Source organism: Xiphias gladius, unplaced genomic scaffold (genome assembly GCF_016859285.1).
Source record: "Xiphias gladius isolate SHS-SW01 ecotype Sanya breed wild unplaced genomic scaffold, ASM1685928v1 HiC_scaffold_133, whole genome shotgun sequence".
Classification (NCBI taxonomy): Eukaryota; Metazoa; Chordata; class Actinopteri; order Istiophoriformes; family Xiphiidae; genus Xiphias; species Xiphias gladius.
In genome coordinates, this window is record NW_024401645.1 from 13254 (window position 1) to 37800 (window position 24547).

General features: G+C 39.4%; 1 pseudogene; it reads left to right on the forward strand.

Moving 5' to 3' along the window:
• The first annotated feature begins 258 nt into the window (after positions 1 to 258).
• Positions 259 to 24371, forward strand: LOC120787270 (annotated as a pseudogene).
• The last annotated feature ends 176 nt before the right edge of the window (positions 24372 to 24547 follow it).

The window sequence follows — 24547 nt, forward strand, 5'->3', positions numbered from 1 at the left end:
TTCCTTTTTCCGCAAAAGCTGAACCTTGGCCATCCAGAGAGGAGCTCCAGCCCTCAGCCGTCTACCTCTGGCCGACAGCAGGAGGAGGAGGAGAGGAGAGGACAGGACAGAGGAGAGCGAGGAGCAGGAGAGACTCTGGGAACTCCACGAGGGACCTATCAGTGTGGAGATTTTGGTGAGTGGTCTCCAGCCTTTCGTGCACATACCTGCTTGGGTTCCACCTGGTACTAGGGAAGAAGTCATAGTAGATGTATGGGAATGGTGGATGGAGTCTCCATACTGTCGGGAGATGTAAGACAGGTAAAGGGCTGTGCCTTCCTGACCATCAGGTATAGTATATTTATGGGGAATTCCCCCACCACACATATGTCTCTAAATCTTTCTTTTCAACTCTTTCCTTTCCTCCTTTGAAAATCTGAGCAACAAAAAATCCTCTATTCTGTAGAAAAAGATATAGATAAGCTGTGATAAGTTTAGGATATAGATTAGTTGTGATAAGTTTAGGATATAGATTAGTTGTGATAAGTTTAGGATATAGATAAGTTGTGATAAGTTTAGGATATAGATAAGTTTTGATAAGTTTAGGATATAGATAAGTTTTGATAAGTTTAGGATATAGATACGTTAAGTTTAATATATAGATAAGTTGTGATAAGCTTAGAATATAGATAAATAACGATTAATTTAGATATAGATAAGCAGTGATAAGGCTAGGTCATAGATAAGTTATGGTAAGTTTGTATATAGATGACTACTGATAAGATTTTTTCATTCCCTTTTTAAAAAACAACCAAAAAAAAAATTTAATAGCTGAGGTATTGATAAGTTTAGGATGTAAGTTAGGATTTAGATAATACTGTAAGTAAGAATTAAATTTGAAAACTATAGAAGAAGTAAAGGGCTTAAACACTGTACTTTTGGAAAGGTTCTCTTCAAATTCTTTTTTCTTGCATTGTTTAGGTTATTATAATGATTCAAGAACAAGAGACAGAAATTATTCTTCCATTGTTGTTGTTTATAATGCCAATTTGATTCATTTATACCTCAGTATTAAAACTAGTGAGCAGTTGAATTTAAAAGCATAGTTTTAAAAGTTATAAACCGGTGCTAAATTTCTGGTTAAATTAGTGTCTTCTTGAATCATTACATTTCTCTCTGAACGACAGGAAGCATATCTGGATGAAACATTTCTCAAAGTTTAGGATTAGGGAGGGTTAGACGATCCTCAAGCCCTTTGCTGCTGTTACAATTACTGAGTAATGCTAAGTCTTCAGTCGGTTTAATTTTCTATTATACTGTATTTCTTTAAGTTCATTAAGGAAGAAAAATCTTCAAATTGGAAAAAAAAAAAACTGCTACTCCGTCATGATTTTAAAATCCATTGGAAACGTTTCAGAAGTGCAGTTCCTTAAGCTTTAGAAAATCTTTTCAAAGAATTGTAAAAGAAGAAAAAGCTTTAAGAGGGTCTTCAGAAATGTTCCACTCAAATCCATTTCTAGATCTGTTCTGGTTTTTTATAATCACTCAAGGACAGGCCAAAAAATATACTTCCATAACCATTATTTATAATGTCCATTTTATTTGTTTACATCTCAGTTTTGGAACTGATGAGAAGTTTAAAATAATTTAATAATTTAGAATTTATAGACCAGTTTTAGATTACTATTGCTGTTTTCTGATATTTGGTTGGAACATTTCCAAAGGGTTAGGGTTAGGGTGGGTTAGACCCTCCTAAAGCTTTTTGCTTCTGTTAAAAGTGAATTTAAAAAGTCTTTTAAATTCTACAAAAGGCTTAGGATTCGTTGTACATAAGCAATGGTAAGTCTTTTAACTCACTTTTCATTCCACACTTTATTTAAAAAAAAAAACTCTCTCAAAGCATAAGTCTGGCGATTTTATACATTATTATCAATATCAACAAGTTCCATGAAAAGAGCATAACAATCATTAAATCCATCCAACTAACAAGTATTGTCTGTGTGTCCAAAGCCTAATACAGTGTATCTTATTCCTCTTTGCCACCGAGCTCCATTGAACCTTTTTCAGAAACAACCTATATATTCGTGGCTCCTGTTTTTGGAGATTCACATCTTGAGTCGTAACCACTGCGCTTGGGGCTGAGGACCTCAGACAGAGTCAGGAAGTGAAAAAAACTATTGAGAAATGGACTAACGCATCGTTGGTTTTGTTCTTTTCATGAGATTTGTTATTAATAATAATAATAATATATAATATTACAAGCCTCGTCCTTTAAAATATAAAACAGAGTGTAAAAGAAGGAACAGGCTTCAAGAGGGCCTTTTGGCAATATTGAAATTCTTCTTTCATTATTATTAATATCTTTCTTCCATTAGTCATTATCAGTAATAGTAAAGGCAGTTGAAACTTATTGCCAGAAAACTAATAGCCTGTTCATGATGACAATTTGAAACTCATAGCCAGAAAGTATGAGTCAGATTTATTGATAGCTTATTAAACTACGGTCTGAACAATAACAACCACATTTGGATGCAATCTGGTCAAAGGGTTTAGGGTTTAGGGTCAGGGAGGGCTGATCCTCCTAAAGCTCTTTGCTTCTGTTACTCCTGTGGCCTTTATTGAATAATGATAACCCATCTGCAAAAAAAGAACCCCAAAACGAAAAGCATTAGCATATAAATTAAGTAATCATAAGTAATATGCTCTTCCAACTCTTTAACTTCTTTCTACATTTAATATAAAAGACGTATTCAAAACATGTATGAAAATAAGGAATATTAAAAAATGCACACAAGTAATGGTAAGTATTCCAACACATCTCCCCTCTATGTTTTCTTAAAGATAAAAGTTATTTAAAAATCTTTTATAAAAGACCTTAAGAGAAGAAAAGGCTTTAAGAGGGTCTTCAGAAATGTTCCACTCAAATCCATTTCTAGATCTGTTCTGGTTTTTTATAATCACTCAAGGACAGGCCAAAAAATATACTTCCATAACCATTATTTATAAAGTCCATTTTATTTGCTTACATCTCAGTTTTGGAACAGATGAGAAGTTTACAATAATAAGAATTTATAGACCAGTTTTAGATTACTATTGCTGTTTTCTGATATTTGGTTGGAACATTTCCAAAGGGTTAGGGTCAGGGTGGGTTAGACCCTCCTAAAGCTTTTTCCTTCTCTCACTTCCTCTTACTGAGTAATGATAATTTTTCTCTTTTATTTGAATTCTACATTTACTTTAAATATCTTTTTTCAAAAATCCCTTCTAATTATACTGAGACATATAATAATGTTAGGATATCCATTAACATTGGTAAGTCTTCCATCGTCATATATATGGAACATAATTTGAATAAAAGACTGTATAAGTAGGAAAAGGCTTTAATAGGGTCTTTTGCCAGTGTTCCCTTCAAATCCTTTCAATTAGTTATTATTAATAATGTTAAATTGATTTGTTACATCTCAGTATATCAATTGATTAGCAGGTTAAAAAAAAAGTCCAGAATCTATTCACCAGTATTAGATAGTTTGTTAGACCCTCCTAAAGCTTTTTCCTTCTCTCACTTCCTCTTACTGAGTAACAACACTTTTTCTCTTTATTCAGAAACGTTCCATTTTAATCCATTTGAAATGATTATTTATGTTATGCTTTTATTCTCATCATTAACAATGTGTCATTTCTTTTCTACGTCTCCAAAGGGTTCAGGGTTCGGGAGGGTTAGAGCCTCCTGAAGCTCTTTGCTTCTGTTATTGAGACATTAGTTCACCACAGCAGAGCCAACAGTTGAGATGGTTTAGTGCTTTAAATAGGTCAGTAGCTTTTGCTGTTGGGGAAGTCTCCACTCCACCACACCCTTCACATCTACATGTACACTTTGCTTTTTCTCTTGACTTTCATCTGTCTAAATTCTCAACACTGAACAAAACAATCTAATCTTCCCAAAAAAAGATCACCATATATGGTAGAGATGTGATGAGCCTCCAAATCTTTCTTCTTCCTTTGTACATTATTTGTAGAGTCAACAAAAAAATGAAAAACCATTAAAAAAATGAAAATAAAAAAGTTTAGGAGGGTCTACTGGCAATTTTCCATTTCTACACTGTATATGTTAATATAATGACTGAACAGATTGTAACCAAACTGTATTTGTATTTGACACAGTGTTTAACCAGTTTCAGCCATAAGAGGTCAGGAGCTAACAGCTGTAATTTATAAATGTCTCAGTCTGCACTCAGCTTGTTCTGGTCTAAATGAATCTTTCATTTACAGCTGTTTTCAGTAGCTTTAGGAGTATTCTGAGTCATATAACAGAATTAGAGGCTTAACAATTAGCTCCAAGCCTCGTCAACCTCAGTCATTATCACAGTCTCCAGTGTGAATGATATAAAGATAAATATGGAGAATAAAATGTAGACAGTAGTTAAGACATTTTAATGATCTAAAAGATATTATCTGGGTTTTTTTTGCAAAGAAACAAATAATGCCACATCTAGTATCTCTCACAAAAACACATTTCATGGATCAATAAAGAACAAATGTGTTGTAAACATTTTCCTCATCATTAAAAATGGATATATTTTTAAACTGCATTTTTTTACATCCATGTTTACATAACAGGTCAGTCTTAGTAACCCCTCTGTGTTTTTTGGTGTTTTATAGTCACCAGTTGTTGTCCATCAGTAGAATACTGTGAAAGTGTTGACGGGAATGTACATCGTGTCACTTATACGCTCATGTACGTGCGTGTGCATCTTTGTGCGCATACTAGTCGAGTACAAGACACAAACAAAGCAGGAACCCAGTCATCAAATCATTGGTCCATAGTTCCATCAGTGATCAAAAACTCCACAGGGGACCTGCTATGGAGCTTGTACGACCACTTCCAAACTTTGCATTCCTGATCTTTTGTGGCTGAAACTTGTAGATCCCATGCTCGTAGCAATTTCTTCACCGGTTCATGTCAAGTATGAGATATGAACATGTGAATAAAATAACATTTGAGGCGTAGACCTGTTTACATTGCAGTCTGAACAACAAGACACGTATTTTGGATGGAGCCTCTCCAGTGGATTCAGGGTTAGGGAGGGTTAGAGCCTCCTGAAGCTCGTTGCTTCTGTTATTGAGACATTAGTTCACCACAGCAGAGGAGTATAGACAGATGACAGTACAGATGGTTTAGTGGTCTAAACAGGTCCACCATAAACAGGTCCATTAAGTGGCCAAAATGATGTGGGCACCCACTGTAATTCCTGGGTTCAGTTGCCTCAGTGGCACACATTGCTCATCAGTGATATAGCCATCTAATGGATATGCTTGCAGGCACCAGTAACAATACTAGTGGCAGCCTTTGTAGTAGCAGTAGAAGTAGTAGCTGTGATATATTAGTATCAGTAACAATGGTAATAAGACTGGTATCAGTGCAAAGGTAACTATAGAGCTGGCAGCAGTATTAATATCAATAGAAACTTGGAATGGAGCAGTAGTGGCAGTAGTTGAAGCTGTAGGCCTTTTTTTAATGGCTTTATAATGAAAGGAAAGGACTTTAGGAGGTTCTGCTCCTAAAGTCCTTTCCATCACAACCAGTTTATCTCTGCTGCATATGTTAATACAATGACTGAAAATTGTGTAAAATCATTTCAGATGTCGTTATTTTCCTGTTTTCCCTCAAATGTGTTTTTTCCCTCTCCTGTTTATCATGTTTGTCCCTTTATGTTTTTGTAACCTCTTGGTGGGTCTTCATCCCCTGTTTGTGAACCAGTGTGTTAAGGGGAGACTTTGGCACCAAATAATAGTGAATTAAGACATTGAGCTTGTATGAGCACTTGAAATGTTTGCACTTCTGAGGTTGTGTAGCTGAACCCATTTGAAATTGCTGTTGAGTTTCCATTTCAACAGTTTGCCTCATAGATTTGGCTGAAAGTAGCAGCAATAATAGAAAATATATTCAGAAATCAATAATATTAGAATAATATTCAAAGGTGATCTATAAAAGTAATGCAGAAAGTATGAAAGGGTGGTGGTATGAGCAGTAGTATCAGTAGGATTAGAAGCACTTGTATCAGAAGTATTAGTGGCATTTCAGCTTTAGTAGTAAAAAGATCCAATAGAATAGAACTTTTATTGTTCACAAATTGAAAACTGCCTTTGACTCATCTGGCAGTTGATCACAACATCCACACACAGCACATAACAACACAGGTCAACACAAAGCCCACAGTCACACTGAGCTGCTAAAGTCTACTTCTTATCTAACTTCCAAACATGAACACGTCTTGTTGTGCACCTTAGCCTTGAACAAGCCACCAGGTTCTGTCTCTTCCAGAATCTGGTCTTCAAGTTTGTCCATCACCTCCGGGATACTGTGGAACTCCTGTAAGTCTCTCTGCACTAGATCCTGCTGGTAAAGCAGAGGTTTGACCTCTGGCCACAGACTGGTCCATGAACAGACCATGTTCTGTCAAAGTCCAGAATAATAACATTGTGTGGCCATGAGTGACACAGATCAGTCCACAGTTTTGACTGAGTGAAAGTGGGAGTGACGCAGTGTGTGGTAAATGTCATTCTGCTTGTTTAGTGAAAGATGGTGTGCCAATATTGATGGAGTCGATATCAATTGGCCACTGAGAAAAATCAATTAAAAGGGACATTAGTATTGTCATTCAAATATTCATCATCATATTTTTTGTGGGACAATTCAGCGAACAACTTTGGAGAGTGGATTTCAAAAAATCAAAGGGCCTCTCTGGTTTGTAAGTGTGACAGAACTTCAAATCTCAAACCATAGACTTGATTTGTAAAGCAGTACCAGCATGGGCATGTATCCCGTTTTTGTCTTTTAGCTGCCATGCTAATCATCGGTCTGAATAAGAATATCAAGTAATGATCCTTGCCTTCGTTTACCCCTCCATTACCACTTCATTTAGCAGATATACTCCTACCTTCAGTGCCCTTTATTTGAAACCAATTGCTGAACTTCCTACTTCATGGTAAAATGTCGCTGAACCCAACTCAACTTATATTTAAATATTCGTCCTCATGTTCATATATATTGGGCAGCAAGATATGCCCTGTCTCCTCCTATGAGAATTTAGTTAGTTAAAATTTGGAGTTAGAGAATTGAATTGGTTAAAGGTATAATAAGCACATTTTCCACTTTGAAATGTCTAAAAACGACTATACCTAGGGGAGAAGGCCTTGGTAAGAAGTGATGAAAAACCCGATGGTCACTCCTGCTGAATTCAGAGATCCTGTGTGGAGATCATCGTTTTTTTTCTTCATTTCTCGGTTCAATCAGTCGTAGGAGGAAAGTTACTGAAAACTTGAATTTTTGTTTTTTGTGTAAAGTAATCTTTATATTTTGATTTGTTTGAATTGCAGTCATCCAAAATGATCATCATGCTATTTGCTAATCAACATGTCATCACTGTTTTTACTGTTGTATTCTTTGTGTGTCACCTGTTTCTCAATAAATCATTTTAAATCTAAGAATCTTAACTTTGTATTTGTACTGGTTTAAATACAATAATGTAAGTGTGCAACAAAATGCTATAAGTTCAAAAACAACATTCATCATGACATTATGACACCAAAACAATAAATCTCCATGCTTTTGATAACACCGCAGACAATCATTAACTGTAGCTGTAACAGCCTTGTTTCCCGTGTTAGATTTTTTCAATGTATTTAAAGACTCAAACTAGCTTTTCTTTAAAGGGTCAGATTGTTATTTCTTGATTTGTTTTAGTTTTCTCTGCGGATGAATAAAATGTCATCTTCATCTGATCACAGTAGAACTGATATTTCATTCAAATTCATATGGTCACTCACAAAGAAAATTCTTGGGTCATGGCAAATACTAAGGGTTTATTGAAAGAAACCATTTGAATCTAGACTTTTGCCTCTTGGCAAAATTGTGACATCCCAAGGGGATAAAACATGACTACTGACTCTTTTTTGTCATGTATAAGGCAAGTGCAGAGATCTTGTCAATCTAACCAAGGTAAGGTCTTTACTATAGATCCTCTTGAAGGATAAGTGATCAAATTCTATCAGTCTGAACAAGGATACATGAGAGCAGCCTTCACAAAAGGCTCATCAGACCTACGCACTCTATTATTGGAACCCTGTTAGTGAATGGACGTCACTGCCGGTCCAGCTGCTCTTCAACCATCGAAACACCACAGTTTTACACCGAGACAAATAAGAGCCTCAACTCAAGTGTAATAGTACTCCTAAGTATTAGATTTGATTTGTGTTCTCATTTACCATCTGGTCAAAAAGAGTGAATCCGTGTGAACTGTATGTGTAATTAACAAAAGCCTTTCATCAGAAAGATTTGTCTTCTCGTGACCTGTCATTTCTCCTTTTCATCTCTGTTATTGATAATGTAGTCAGGGAGAGAAGGGGTCTTGTTTTCAGAACTAAACACATTTGAATTATCAATGTCATTTCCATTCAGTCACAAGACACTAAAACTAAAAAAATCATTTGCTCTCTGCTTCTGAGCATCCAAGTCCATTCACACTGGTTTAACCGATCTGTGCACAGTATAAATATAAAGCTTTTGATTGCACGTATGGATGTTTGTCATAGAAATGAATATTGCACCTAGTCAGACCACTACCTATACCTACTAGATAGATACACACACACACACAATTGAATGAGGAGGGATGAGATTAAGTTGGAGGTAGGAGGAGAAACTCTATCAGAGGGAAAGGTGCAAAAGGTCACGTGACGTCATTTTGCTACAATGCTGACTCGGCCAATAATATACATGCAAGTGTGCATTACCGGTAGATTACTTGATGATGCCAACACATAAAGCGATGGGGTTTAAGAGATCATATGGTTTTGTTCCTGACAACATTGGTTTAAACCCACCCTCAACTTTAAACTGCAGCTAAACTAATAGAGACTCAGAGCAACAGCACAAGTGGTTTCACCAGGTTCAGACAGAGGCAAGCTAAGACGGGGGGTGGTGGTGGTGGTGGGGGTTTGGCTCTCTAGAGACATCTGTGTACATGTGAGCTGGAGAGAGAGAGACAGAGAGCAGTGTAAAGTCTGTTCTACATTTGCACCACTGTGGTTGAAGACTTCAGAAGGGTGACACCAAATACAGACATGGTGAGTACGTCTTCCTATTTTGACAGATTCAAGACTTTGTCTAACAAACCCTGATGGGGTTCACTAATAACCACCATCATTGGTATATTCTTCCAAAGATGTAGTATTGCCAATAATTGTGGCTTGTGCTACCCGTCCAGGTCATGGATTGTAATGTTTAAGGTTTGGGTAGGAGTAAAAGAATTCATTGGTGCAATCGTATTTTTGTCCTTGCATACAACAAAATAGAGAACACAACTGGGTAATACCAGGAAAATGTTGAGTAATTAGAAATCCTCACAGGTTATTTTATAACCTTGTTCAGGAAGTTAGTCTTAACTGGAAATCATAGGTGTAATCATATTTGTTGCACTGAGGTTTTACTTCGGGGCCCATTTTTTCCATGTGGTCTATCTGACCTGTTGGTTTTTAATGATACATAAGATCAAATATCCTACACTTGGAATTTAAAACAAATACAACTATTGTGGGACTGTACAATTTTGAATCATTTAACATCTTAGGGATATTGCACAGGGGTGAACTTGTTGAATACTTGTTTTATGCTGTAATAAAAAATACACACAGCAGCACATAACACACACCATGTCAGCAACGAGTGTGTGTTAGACAAACTAAAAGCAAGAATATTTTATATATCATTGGACTGTAACACAAAGAACTGAGGAGAGGGGGTGTAATTTGGGTTTTATTAGAAAAAGTTTACTTTTTATTAATTAATGTTTTCTTTTTTTTGGTTGTAGCTGTATTAAATTTGACATATTCTGTAGTTTATTTTATCGTATAGAAGTTTGGCAATTTGTAGACAATTGTAAATGTTGTGTAGATGATTAATATAATCTCTGATAACATCTCAATTCCTACAGGACCTGATCATTTGATTTTGTTAAGGCCGTCCATGTATTTTGTGATGACAGTGCTGGCACACGCTCAGTGAACCGATCAGTTTGTGACACTGACTCCAATTAGAACGGTGGTGACAGGATCAAGTGTTTGTGATCTCTGCAGTACGGGTTCATCAACAGCTGCCTCCAGTCTCTGGTGATAGACAGGTTCGGCCAAGAGACCTGGGACAAACTGAGGTTTGGACACACGTACACATATATATCGTACTAGACGGCAATGCCTGCCAAGGTGAAGACGATGATTGTGATGTTGGTGACAGCTTTAAGTAGAAATGTCCTAAAGGTCATGCTTTGTGCATAGCTCTCTAGCAGGGGTCCAGGATACCTTCACGACATACACGGTTTCTGATGATATCCTCACCCTACGCCTGGTGGAGGAGGCCTGTTCACTGCTGGGTAAGAGTTCTAATTCCTCTGTGTGCTGGCGGGAGCTCCTGTATTTTCACCCGCTCCGACGCCTTTCATCGCTGTGCTCTCTGCACATATCAGACATGACATTTTCACATGAGATATCTTGTGCAGTTTGAGACGTGTTGTGGTAAACAAAAGAACTGGTCAAAGGGAAATTTTGGCAGCACTGAGGCACTTAGATGGTCACATACATACACAGTGTGATTACAGTCGGGCTGGTTGTGGAGCGTCCTGCTCAGGACCATTAAATGTCAGGTAAAAACTACAGTGCAGCACAATAAGTTGAAACTGAAACTGAAATAAATTGTTTATTAAAGTTGTAATGAAATACATTTACAATTTTATGTTAGCTTATATTTATAGGTACATATAGAGCTGGTATAAATGTGGAAAATGAAAGCATGTCGGTGTCTGAGGTGTGAACCTGTGTGTGTGCACGTGCTAACTCAGGTGTTAACAATGTCCCTGATGAAATCCAACAGGTTACACCCAGTGGATGTTTATATAATGGCTTTAAAACCATGGAGGGTGCATAGAAAAAAACAAAACAAAACAAAAAAACTACTAACCAAACAATACTGCAAATGCATGCTGCAAGCTTCCCTTGGAGGCAAGCGTCACCAGTTTTATATTTAGCTTGAAAAGAAGAATGTGTTGGCCACATACTCGGCCATGCATTTTTGTGACGCTGTAAGCTAACCTGCTAACTCAGACCTCTGGGCTGTTCTTCCAGCCTTGATGCCTAGAATGCCTCAAAATGTGCAAGCCTCGTCGATATGTTGTAGCAGTGATCTGGCAGCCGATGGTATGTGGTGCTGACTTGGAGGAAAACAGTAACTTCTTAAACTCTGCAGCGGTTGCTTAACAGTTTGTGCAGAAAGGATTGCTACGTGTCTGCAGTTTCAGGTTCTGCTCTAATTTACTCCCAGGTGAGCGATTATTTCATACATAGGCTTCCTATTCATTTATTTTCCTTTTTTATAATGTCAGTGTCTGAAGAAACATTGTGTGACATGGTACACTACACATCTGTGACAGGTGAATAGGTCCCACAATAGCGGCTGGAAACAGCTTTGTACGAGAAGATTATTTATTTATGCATGTATAGGTTACATTTGGCAGGTACATGGATAGATTGTGAAACACGGGGCCCCTGGGCACAGATGTATAGTATAATACATAACAATAATTGTTTATTCAGCGCATGTCAACAGGACCCTAAGCTCTTCCTAAGGGTCTGATTATCTATCCTGTACATACATTTGGGAGTAGGCTGTAATTAAATATCTGTTTGCTGCCAGTGCTTTAATTAGACAAACACGTGTGCACTGGGAGGCCAGACTACAAAATGATGAGTGACAGATTTCATGGATGTACTAAAAGATGTATAAAGTTCTGTGACAGTGTTCCTCTGAATGTGTTCTGATGTTTCAGATGTTCCTGCTGACGTATTTCTTCGGCTTTTCGGAGAACATTTCTTTATTTTCTGTAAGCAAGCGGGCTACGACACCATGCTGAGGACACTGGGAGGAAATCTAATGGAATTCATTGGAAATCTGGACGCTCTCCATAGTTACCTGGCTCTGTCCTATCAGGTAAGCTCGGGTGTGTCATTGTTCCTGTTGGTATACTAATTGCCAGCGACTCCTCATACCTAAAAGAAGACAACCAGGCTTTGGCAAATACTTTTTCATATTTTCAACTACACTCACTGAGCTCTTTATTAGGAACACCACACTGATACTGGATTGGGCCTCCCTTTGCTCTCAAAACAGCCTCAGTTCTTCTTCCTGAAGTTCACTGAACTCATTGTCATGTTCATGAAACCAGCTTGAGATGACTTTTGCTTTGTGACATGGAGCATTATCCTGCTGGAAGAAGCCAATAGAAGATGGTAAACTGTGGCCATAAAGGGATTCACATGGTCAGCAACAATACTCAGACAGGGTGTGGCATTCGAACCATGATTGATTGGTATTAGGGGCCAAGAAAACATTCCCCACACCATTACACCACCACCATCAGCCTGGACTGTTGACACAAGGCAGGTTGGGTCCATGGATTCATGCTGTTGATGCCCAATTCTGACTCTACCACCTGCTGCTTCAGCAGAAATCCAGATTCATCAGACCAGGCCACATTTTTCCAGTCTTCAACTGTCCAGTTTTGGGGAGTCTGTGTCCACTGAAACCTCAGATTTCTGTTCTTGGCTGACGGGAGTGGAACCCAACGTGGTCTTCTGCTGTTGTAGCTCATCCACCTCAAGGTTGGACGTGTTGCTCATTCTCAGATGCTTTTCTTCTCACCACAGTTGTAAAGACTGGTTATCTGAGTTACCGTAGCATTTCCGTCAGCTCCAACCAGTCTGGCCATTCTCCTCTGACCTCTCTCACCAACAAGGCGTTTCCGTCCACAGAACTGCTGCTCACTGGATGTTTTTCTTTTCAGCACGATTTTGAGTCAAAACTCTAGAGACTGTTGTGTGTGAAAATCCCAGGAGATCAACAGTTTCAGAAATAATATAACCAGCCCATCTGGAACCAACATCAAAGTCACTGGGATCACATTTTCTCCCCATTCTGACGTTTGATGTGAACATTAACTGAAGCTCCTGACTTGTATCTGCAGGATTTTATGCTCTGCCCTGCTGCCACATGATTGGCTGATTGGATAACTGGGCTGGTTCTGCATCAGTTTCTGTCTCTTTTGCTCCTTCATCTCTTTCTTGAAATATTAAATCATTGTTGCATCCTTTCTCCCATTCTTCTGTCTCCTCTCTCCAATCCATTTTCACTTTGTGAAAATATGAAAAGCCTTTCTTAAGAATCTGTACTCAAACTTGCTTTGTGAGGAGGGATGAACTTATTTTTTTTATCCTGATCTTTTAATTTGAGTACTTCAAACTTATCACACGTTTTTTTATTTTTTCCTACCTAATACAGCTGCACAGTGCATAATGTAGCCCGCAGGTTGCCTCCTTGAGAGTTTTTCTATAATATTTTGTGTATTTTGTATAATATTTGCGGGGATGAGGGCCAGTGTGGAAATGCTCTGAAATTAAAGCTTGGGAAAGAAGTTTGACATCTTCTCTTTATCTCCAGCATAAACAAAGGACTGTTTTCACCCAACAGCAGCACTTCACAGTTTCGATTAACCTGCAAAAGTGGCTTAAAAAATACACAAAGGACGCATTGATCACCCATCAGGCCCCCATGTATCCATGTATACAATCCACTTTTAGACACCTTTAATAAATACTGTTGGGTCAGCACTGCTGTGTGTTATACTTAAAAACAGGAAACAGGAATTCCGTGAACTGCACCTTGTAGTGGGAACTATCCTGAGAGTTTTTTCCATTTTTTTTTTTGGAGATGAATACGCCGTCTTTCCGAGTGGAGATGACACATGATGGGAGGATGCTGCTTCACTACTATTCTGACAGGAAGGGCCTGCACCATATTGTGCCTGGTAGAAACAACCACACCGAGTGGGTGGGAGGGGTTTCAAATGCTGTTTGAAACAAGGCAGAAGCTCTTTGTTTGAAGCATGGCCTGCTTTTATATCGATCATCCTGAGAATCAGATTGTATGTGTTAATGCTAGCCATGTTTGGGAGGGGGAGAAGGTTTTTCCCAACCAATCTGTGGCAAGTGATGTATCCATCCCGCCATTCTCATTTTCAGTCAACTTGGAAGTTGTTTCAGTTGGAGCAGTTAACTTAATATTTTTCACGACAATCAGGGCACCGTGCCTGAGGGTATTTCTTAAAGAGGAGCTTCACTGTATTTTTTGACAGATTTTTTTAGCTGAATTCTGCGGCCCATCCTCAGTTTGACAAATTAGGCATGACTCCGAGGTCTAGGTCTATTAAGCTGTTTTAGCAGCTGCCATCCTATCTGATCAAAAGCAGAACACTGCTGGTAGCTGCTGGCATTGACATTAGAAAGCCTGATGAGCATTGGTGAGAAAAAAATGTCTCTTCACCGGACGTAAACACAACACATGGGCTTGCTATTAACTGTGCTATATTCAGAGCTTAACAAGATATTTAGGGCTGACAAACAGTAATGTTAACCGCAATAAATAGCGTGTTCATGGACCTGTACTGACACTCCCCCACAGAAACACACTAGAAAAGCCTCTTGATGTAGAGCTGCTGTCCCAGTGACTCCCTCAGAGGGCCTTGAATTGAATGACTGACCGCACCATGATCTCTCACTGCCTCCCATCCAGTGTCCATAACTCCTTTTCATTCCTTTCCCCCCATTTTTCCGTCTTGCTGCAGGAATCGTGGAGGCGGTTGCCAGAGAGTTTTTTGATAGCAAAGTGACCATGGTGGTTCTAAACAAATTGGAGGAGGATGAGCGGACAGGGAAGAAGGAGCATGTTGTGCTTCTGGTCAAACAGACTAACCAAGCTTGCAAGAATACAGTCCAGGACCCCTCCAGTCATAGAGGGGTGTGTATCTGTGGCTGTATGTCCATGGTCTGTCTCTATATTTTCTGTATATATTATGTGTGTTTCTGATTCCCTGCCCACTTGTGCTTTGTGTGATTTTTCCCCAGGAGTTATTTTTTTCAGAAGAATGAGGGACAGGTGTGTGTCACTGGCTGGGACCTGATCAGAGCTGTTGTTCTCACAGAAAAAGGTTTACTCTATTATACTTTGAATTTGTGAATCTGAGAACCTGTGCTCACTGACCTTGTCTAGCAACCTGGGCTGTAGAGATGCTGCACAGAAGAACTTTGCAGGCAGATAAACAGTTGAGAAAACAGTTCCAGCATGTAAATTAAGCTAAAACCACAAAGAGGTGCTGGTATGTGTATCTTGTAGCTTTGGTTTGAGCTAGGCTCGCTGTCTCTCCCTGCTCCCAGTCTTTATGCTAAGCTGGGCTAACCACGTTAGCCTAGCACGTTCCTTTGAACAAGGGCTAATTAACATACATTATTCAAGAAATTCAGACAAAAGACTGTGTGGTGTAGTACAGTAATTCAACTGATTGAAATACAGCCAAAAATCATCTGTTAGAACATCTCAGTGAGCCGCAAATCTGTACTTATGCTTGCGCAAGAAAAATGTTCCAATGCAAAACAACTCTAAACAACTAACTATTAGAAATGAGTCTGCTGATGCGTAGCCGAATCGTAGCACAACTGAAACGCCTGTCGACATTCTGAGTTAGTTAACTATGTGTATATATATAATAAAAGTAGCTTATCCCACAGTGATGGAATGGGTGTGTTTGATTTACTTCCCAGGTAGCCAGCAGTGCACCTTCAGTCCATGTTACCCGCACAAGCTGTGGATGGAAGCGAAGGCTTTCTGCAATGCTTTTCCTTTCACATCGTCTTTGATGAAGATGTAAGGCTCCACGTGTCTGTGTGCTTTTTTTAGTTTAGTGAAAGTGTTGGACTTACTTTTTTATTAAAATCACTGGCATCGGCACAAACTGCAGTGGAATCCTGATACCTTGTGTTACTTCCGCCGATCGGTCTTTCTCAATTTCTGGTCTCTGACCCTGACTTTCTTTCAGCTGAAGATAAGGCAGACAGGGGTGAACATATAAAAGTTTGTTCCAGGTCTTCATGCCAGAGATGCTACATTGGACCAATACTTCACCATTGTACACCCACAGGTAAAATACAGTCACAGAGCCAAGAGTCATAAATTTAGTCACAGAGGTGTGAGAAACGTAGCAAAGTACATTAAAATATATCAGCAGAGAGGAACACAGGAGAGTACAGTAACAACTGGAAAGAACAGAACAGCTATAGACTGGAAAGAACAGAACAGCTATTAATCCTGGGGTTGCCCAATGCTTAAGCAACCCTGACCTTACTAGGACACCTATGTGAAGAAGGTATTTGTCTAAACTTAGAGGTTCAATTTGCTTAGTATGTCTTTAAATGCAGAAAATATGCACGCATGTATGTGACCAAGCAAGTGCTCCTGTGTAGGCAACAAGAGCAAACTAAATACCAGAGCAAATGGTTCCACCCTCTTTGAAAACGGGACAGATTTGTCTGATAAGTCTGCAGCCTCCGATTTGCCATTAGTGCAGCGCAGTGCCATTATGCAGGATTGCCCAGCTTGATTCATCCTACACACATCAGACTGGTCAGTTATAAGTATTTGTTCTGCCTGTTCACGGAGGAGATGTCAGATTACCAGGGCTCATAAATTATGTGCATCATTGACTCCTGTTGTAGCAAAAGTGGCGTTCTGTGACATCAAGTACGATATGTTTGGACCATGTTTAATGTAAGATGCAGCAGAAAGGTGGCTGAAATTATTATTGTTTATATTATTTATTTTTACAGTCATTGTATCAACTAAAAGTAGAAAACTGCACTGTATGTATTTTCATGTCATGCCGTGCATCCCAGACCTAAATATTTTTGCACTGGTCATTGCGCCATTAAAATAGGATCCAAAGTAGAGAGTGCGAACAGGCTCGGAATCGGTTTCAGCTTATTCAGGTTAACAAATAGACAAATACAAGTAAACCCAGCTTGAGTTTTTTGATGATATTTCCAGCATTTCAGTTTAGCTTCTGTAGTTTCAGGCTGCAATGCTCTTGGTATCAAACATCGCTTTATTTTGCTGCTTCAAATCCCTCAGATGGCCTCCATGTGCTGTGGTTGTGGCCATGACTGGTGCTGCGACTCCTGACTCTGTTTGTAACCGGGCCAAATCAGTACAGTAAGGGACTTCCTGTTGTTTTTAGAACCTGTTGCTTTTACCTCACACAGTATCGTAGCCTCCCGTCTCTCCCTCCCCACCCCCCTTCAACTCCTTCCACCACCTCCTGGGGAAGCCTGCCTCACAGTCTGAAAACCTCTGGTTTTAATCCACAAATTCATTTTTCCATCAAGCCTTCAGGAACCGCCGTCTCATTTCACAACACACGTGGCATGAGCAGGTTTCCACACTACGGCAGGACACCGTTGCATGCAGTTCTTCATCTAACAGCTCAGCAGTTGCCAGCACTTACCTCTGTGACAAACACACTGTGTTTCCTGTGACTGCTTCACAATGGGAGCCACTCTGTGTTTTGCCAGCTGAATGCTAGTAATGCACACTAGCAGCAGTAGGCAATGTTGGGCTTGTAGCAGCAGTAAATTAGTACTACTCAGATACAGCTGTGAGAGAGTGAACAGCTAACATCACCGATATCACTGAGCTCAAATTAAAAACAGTAACCCTGGATTATATACAGTACATGCACTGTTTCATGAATCCCTTGACATTTCCTTTCCTACTATATAAAAAAGTCATTTCTGAATGTAAATACATAGAGTGGTTGTTGCTAAAGAAATTTGGGTTATAAATAGTAATAAAACCAGGGTTTGATTTCATGAAAATCTTAAGGATTATAACTTGAAGCCAAATAGAGAATTATGAAGTTTAGTAGAATAGTACTGTTGCAGTGAGCAGTAGTAAACATTAAAGCAGTATTGTGCAACCTCTTTCTCTGTCCTCCAGGTGACTTTTAAAATTGAGAGCATCAGGAAATTCATCAACAGTCAATTTGCCTTGAAGAACTACAAAGACAAACACTCCACGCTCAAACTAAGAGGTAAAACGGCACTTCAATACATTTTATAATCACACCAACCCCCACAACCATTCAAATCAACCTACTCTTCTTCTAGTTGTATTTTTTGAGAAACTTTCTTTTTTTTAAGAAATAAAAGATCAGAAAGTGCTAGTATGGGGCATTGAGGTGTAGTCTGAAAGGGTGGTTTTTAGCCCATGGGAAAAATCTGCAGTGTCTGTGCTTCCTTACTTCAGTGAGGAACTCATTCCACCATTTTTGGGCCAGACCAGTGTAGAGCCTTGTCTGAGATCAGCAACCACAGGGTCATTGGACTGACTCTGTGGCCAATCGTCGCCCAGGGTCACACTGAGGTTCATCTCTTTCTCAGTCTGCAATCACCACAGTATTGTCATGGTGATGGACAACCTCGGTTTGGACATCCTTGTTGTGCTGATATCTGGGAGACCAAAAATGACTTTATGCAGGACCAAGATAAACAACGTGAACTTGGGTGGAGGATCAATATGATGCAAGAGAGCACATTGGGGCCTTATTCCCACCAGGTTCTAAGAGGAGAGAGCAAGTAAGTAGGAGCAGAGAAAAGGGGAAAATGAGCAGGGCAGTGGGCAACCAAAAACAGGGTCAGGAACTGCTGAAATAATAACTGCAATGCAATTCCGTCCATATGTTAATCTGTATTCATTTTATCTGCAGGTCAGATGTTGTGGATGGATTCTCTCGGCTGTATGTTGTGCCTGTGTTCTCCGAAGCTACGAAGCCTACAGGAACTTCAAGATGTCGGCCTTCACCTGGCTGACCTGGCCCAGCATGACGTCACCAGAGACCTGGTTCTCCTCAACCAACGACATCTAGCTGAGATGGAGCTGACCAACCAGCTGGAGAGGACTTTATGCAGTGAGATCATTGTAAATGTGGCTGAGTTGACGTATGCAACTATGCTGTGCGTTTGACCGTGACAGGTTTAGGTTGTTGGAGAATCGCAGAGCGATGTGTACCTGAGACTTAAGTTCCTGAGGCGGAGATGACACGACCTAAAAAGGTGACAGACTGACGAGATGCGCAACCTTGAAACCCATGTGGTGTAGGTGACCTAGTAATTGTTTGGTACTTTTCAAACAAAGATCAGCAGTGGGAGCGGCGAGCGACAAATCATCAACATACTGGATCCGAACTACACCTTGTGGTAGAATGAGATTATTCAATTGTCATCTGAGTACCTGATTGAAGATGCCTGGTGATAAAACAAACCCTTGTGGTAGTCTAGTGTAGCGCAACTTTCTGCCTTTGTATGTGAAAGAGAAAATATCTCTGAGGTCCTCTGCTAATGGTAAACAGAAAAAGGCATTGGCCAGATCGATACATGTGAACCATTGATGTTGTGGATTGACGGCAGACATGGCCGTGTTAGGTGTTAGGTACAGGGACAGTAGGTGTAGTAATAATGGAGTTAATCTTCCTGAGATCATGTGCCATATAAGGGGTTGTTTTTCACATATAGACAACCATATATCTTTGGATGCCTTCTTTGCACAATAACACCTCTGTTTAGTACCAGCACCTGAGTTTAATAAGCACCATAAGCTGCTTTCTTTTAGTCTCATAGTAAGATAATATATAAAAACATATAAAAATAACCCTTCAGAGGACACATATTTTAAGAAAACTGGAAAAAAGTGCCGGGTCACTTTAACCAGAGCTTATACCTGCTGCATTTTTGCAGTGGAGATCCAGCTTTCCTCTATCTACTCATGATGCGCCATGACGCACACTGATGTGTCATTGCTGCGTCACATTTTAAGAGAACCATTTGCAATGTGAAATACAGTAGAAATATGAATCAAATAGCATGGGAATGCTTTAATCATAAAACCTGCTTTGTGGGGAAATACTTTATTTAAATGTAAATATTAAGTACTTAAGCGACAGGTTAGAAAAAAAACGAAAATGATTAACACTCTTTCCTTTTTTTTCCTTCCAGAACAAGAAAGTTTATCCAGCAGTGCGTAGTGATGCAGGCATGGCCAAGGAGTTTCCTGTGTCTTCAGGATCCCAACATTGTAAGAAGGTCAGAATAGATGTACATGAAATTTGAATCTTGTAACATTGTTTAAAAGTTGAGATTTAAAGTCTGCCAGGTACTTCACAGTGGAAAAAGTTGAACAACGCCGTCCACAATTAACTCACCTATGTCCTGATTTAGAATTGAGGAAGGTATTTACTGTGCAGTAACAAAAGTGGTCACTAGAGGTAACCAAAGGCAAAATAACTACTAATTTATTTACTCAGTAGAACAAGCAAATTGAAGGAAAAACAACTCTCCTTTTGGTCTGAGCTGAGTGATGAAGTGAGTTGATACTGGCTGAGCAGGACTGATATAAAGCCAACAGCCGGTATAAAGTTGGATAAGCTGGTCATTATCTGTGGCTCAGATGGAATGGATCTGGCTAAGCTGTGGCTTACGATTGATTAGAACCATGTACAGGTAAAGTAATGCGTGATATAAATGAATGAATGAATGAATTAAAAATAGTAGCATGAAATAATTTGCTAAGTAGCACTAAACATAATGTATAGACGTGACTGATGGGAATGCCAATAGTTTTGCAAGTATTTGGTCGAAAAGCAAAGTATTGGACAAATTCAAATTTCATGGCGGTCCACCCAATAGTTGTTGAGATAATTCAACCTCACGGTGGCGCTAGTGGAGCAGTTAGGGGATCGCCACAGTCTTTAGGATGTATTGTCTGGGAAAATGTGAATGTCTGCACCAAATTTTATGCCAATTCATCTTGTTGATGTTTAGATATTTCACAGGATTAGTGAAAACTTTGACTTGCTGGTGGCGCTGGAGAAAAGCATGTCTAAAGAGGATCTTTCAAAGTCGACTCAACCCCCAACCAGTCCACAAGACCACTCTTTGCTAGTGTGCTCGTCCCCACATCCTATATGGTTGAGAACCCCTGATCTACGGTACTGACACAATCTATATATTTAATGATATTGTAATACAACAATTTGATTCGGGAGTAATGTAATGTGTTATACTGTCCAGGAGGGCGAGGCATTGGGTGCCTATGGAGAATGGGTTCCCGTTGACAAAACAGCAGACGAAGCTAAAGGTAACACTGATAATGATGATGTGCTGTATATGTGAAAGGGTTTTTTTGTTCCATGTTTAACTCTGCTGTTCCTTCTTTTCTCATTCTTTTAATCCAGTTTTGTTACTGCTATAATTCTCAACTCTGTAGCTTCAAATGTGACTGAGACACTTAATAAATATAGGTCCAGGATCTGATAAATACGAGGAATCAGAGTACCTGCCAACAGACAAAGACAAAAAACACTGCACTCTGACAGTCATACTTCAGATTCATTCATGAATCTTTCTATTGTTAGGGTTAAGTAGTAGTCATTCTTGTAACTGTACACTGACCTTTCAGCTAGAGGAGGATTACTCCTGGGAGAGAGTGTGTTTAACCACAGTCTCAGCTGCAAGAAATTAGATGTCCTGTCGTAGTTTTCCTAATCACATCTTTTTACATGGCCTAGTGCAGCATTTCTTAGATACAGTATATTGTGCAAATTTGTACGTGCAGCAGTGATGTTGGTGTAGCGACGACACCCCGATGGAGAAAATGGGATCTTCCCTTCTGCTGTCCAGGTCACCCTCTAAACTCCACCTCATATTGTCTTATATGCCCTTATGGGTGGAAAAAATATTTATTTCTCTGAGTCACCCAGTCCTGGTGACATAACATGAATATATCTCTCAGATATTATAAGTAAATACATTAAGCTATTAACTGTTTGCACGAATGCAGCTTGTTCTTCCATTACTTCACGCTGAGTAGAGGGCATGTAAATGAATCTCCGCTGTAAGATTGATTATAAAGATTGATTTATTACATCACATTTTACGACAAAATTGTTGGTTGTGACAGATCCAAATGATCACGGATGCATTTTCTACCAACAATTGCTACGAGGAAATTGATTTCTACAGGGACGGCATATGCTCTGATTTGCTCAAGGTCACAAAAATAGTCAGTTTTTGTCAAAACAATCCTGCTCAAGTGTTTTCAAAACAGTTCTCCTTCCACAGAATGCCTCACCTTGACATTACCTTGTGAGATACTTGGATAAACATGGGGTATTTTCCTGTCCAGGTCCCGAGGCAGCAACGCAGCCCCAAATTATTACGCTCCCTCCACAGCTGGGATGATGTTTCATGTTGGTTGTGTTGCAGTGCCCTTTTTACACCATACGTAGTGCTGCGTGTTCTTCCCAAACAATTCAACCCTAGTTTAATCAGTCCACGGAACATTTTCCCGGTAGCGTTATGAAGAGTCTTTGGCAAACTTCAGGCACACAGTGATGTTTTTTTGGAGAGCAGCAGCTTTATCAACAGTATCCTGATTGGACTCCGGGTTTGCTAACCCCTGACTCCGAAAAAGTTTTTGTTGATATTAGCTCAGGGCTTCTTCCAACCTGCATTATGAGCATTTGATGTAATTAGTATGGACAAGAGCAATACAGTGATTTGTGTGTTATTAGTTCAAATGGATTTTATTTGTTCATAATTGTAACTTAGATGAAGATCTGACCATATTTTACAGCTCGTCCAGGCCTGACCCCAGTACTTCATCAGTACTTGCCTCAGTACCTGTTGGGAAAGAAAAGCAGAAGTAAGCATCCTGAGTGCTAGCTGTGGAAATGAGCTCTTGGAGAACCTCTCATCCTTTGAAATAGAAATGCTATAGCTTCATCTTCTTAAATGGTGGATAATTCAAATTTAAAGAGACTTGGCCTGATTACAATCAGAACCGCCTTAAAATCTCTACCCACCAGCCAATAAGAAGACACTTCATTTACTGTCAGAATACAGGTTTCTGCCAATACAGTGTCCCAAGGTGAAGTAATTTCCCCTCACTGCTGTGAGGCTGCAAGAACATGAAACATATTACTCTTTAGGGAGATGGTGTTATATTGATGATGAGAATAATGGTACTAATGCTAATGGTGATGATGATGATGATGTTTTTTTTTTTGTATTCCAGGACTAGTTGCTGAAGGAGAGAAGCCACAGAAGCAGACAGGAGGACTGGTGGTAACCAAGGATCTGATGGGTAACAGATACACAGCAGACACGCTCACAGCATGTAGAGTGAAGATAATCCTGAATATTGTCCTGTGAGAATTCTGCAGCTGTAACCTTTATCCTCGTTCCGCTACTGCCAGGACATTTTCGATGAACAACTGTGATGAGTAGTCAGCGCCAGTGTTAGTTTATCAATCATGCTGCTGCCTCTACTGTACTTCACCGTAGGGATGATGTTTTCATGTCGGTTTGCACAATTCTTGATCCTAAGTCTTCTGAGATCTTTTTTGCCATCAGCGGATGCTTCTTGTGAACAGCAAACTCAAAATGTTTGAGTGTTTGTTTTAGAAGTCAAAGTAGCTCTAACACACACCTCCAATCTGGTTGAAGTGATTAGACTCCAGCTTTGCCAACTCCTGACTCCACTTAGCTTTTGTTGTTGTCATTAGCCGAGAGGTTCACATACTTTTGCTAAGCTACACTGTGAATGTTTGAATGATGTATTCAATACGGACAAGAACAACACAATGATTTATGTGTAATTAGTTAAAATAGATGGTGTTTGTTCATAATTGCAATTTAAATGAAGATCTGACCATATTCAAAGACAATACTATTGATAAATTCAGTTAATTCCAAAGGGTTTAGTTACTTTTTCTTGCGACTGTACTTTAGAACCCTTAAACTTCAGGCACTATTTGTTAAAGGGGCTAAATGTCCTTCACAGTTGTTTCTATATTGATGTAAACCTACTCGAATTATAACTGAGATTTGTAATTGTAATGGAGTATCCATAAACTGAATGTGCTGGTCTAGAATTGATTTATTTATATACATTTATGAGTTAGCAATAGCAGGTACATGGTTTTTCACTTATGGTATTAATGACAAACTGCTGGTGAGTTGCATCTGACAATGTTTATCTGACTGATCCAGTTGAGAGCTCTGCACTAACATTTGCTCCCCCCAGAGACCCCCCAGACTTGAAATGTTATTGAGCTTGAGGCCCCACCCCTACAATTTGAACACTGACTGACTGATTGTTAGTCTTGATAAAATGAATGTGAATGACATGTATGAATATTCAGTCAATTCAGCTCCTTCAGATTTTCCCTGGCTCTGATGGATGTTTGTTTGCCTTGTGTGTATCTCATTCTGCCCTTTTATCTGGAACAGTGAAGCACCCAGTGTCTGCTCTTATCAAGTTGTGCAACAAGAGACGGATAATGCAGCAAGACTCTGTCATGGTTCATCACAGTGGTCCTGACCATCGCAAGAATTTCCTCTTCAAGGTGGGTCATTTTGATTCTGTGAGTCAGTCTTACTCCTGTTCATGAGCTGCTTACATGTTGGACCTTTGAGGTTTGCCCACACTCAAAAGCTCCTGCATCTCTTCATCATATTATAAGAAAATCTCTGATAGCAAGACAAGCAACAGTACGTGTAACCGAACGTAAGTAATACCGAT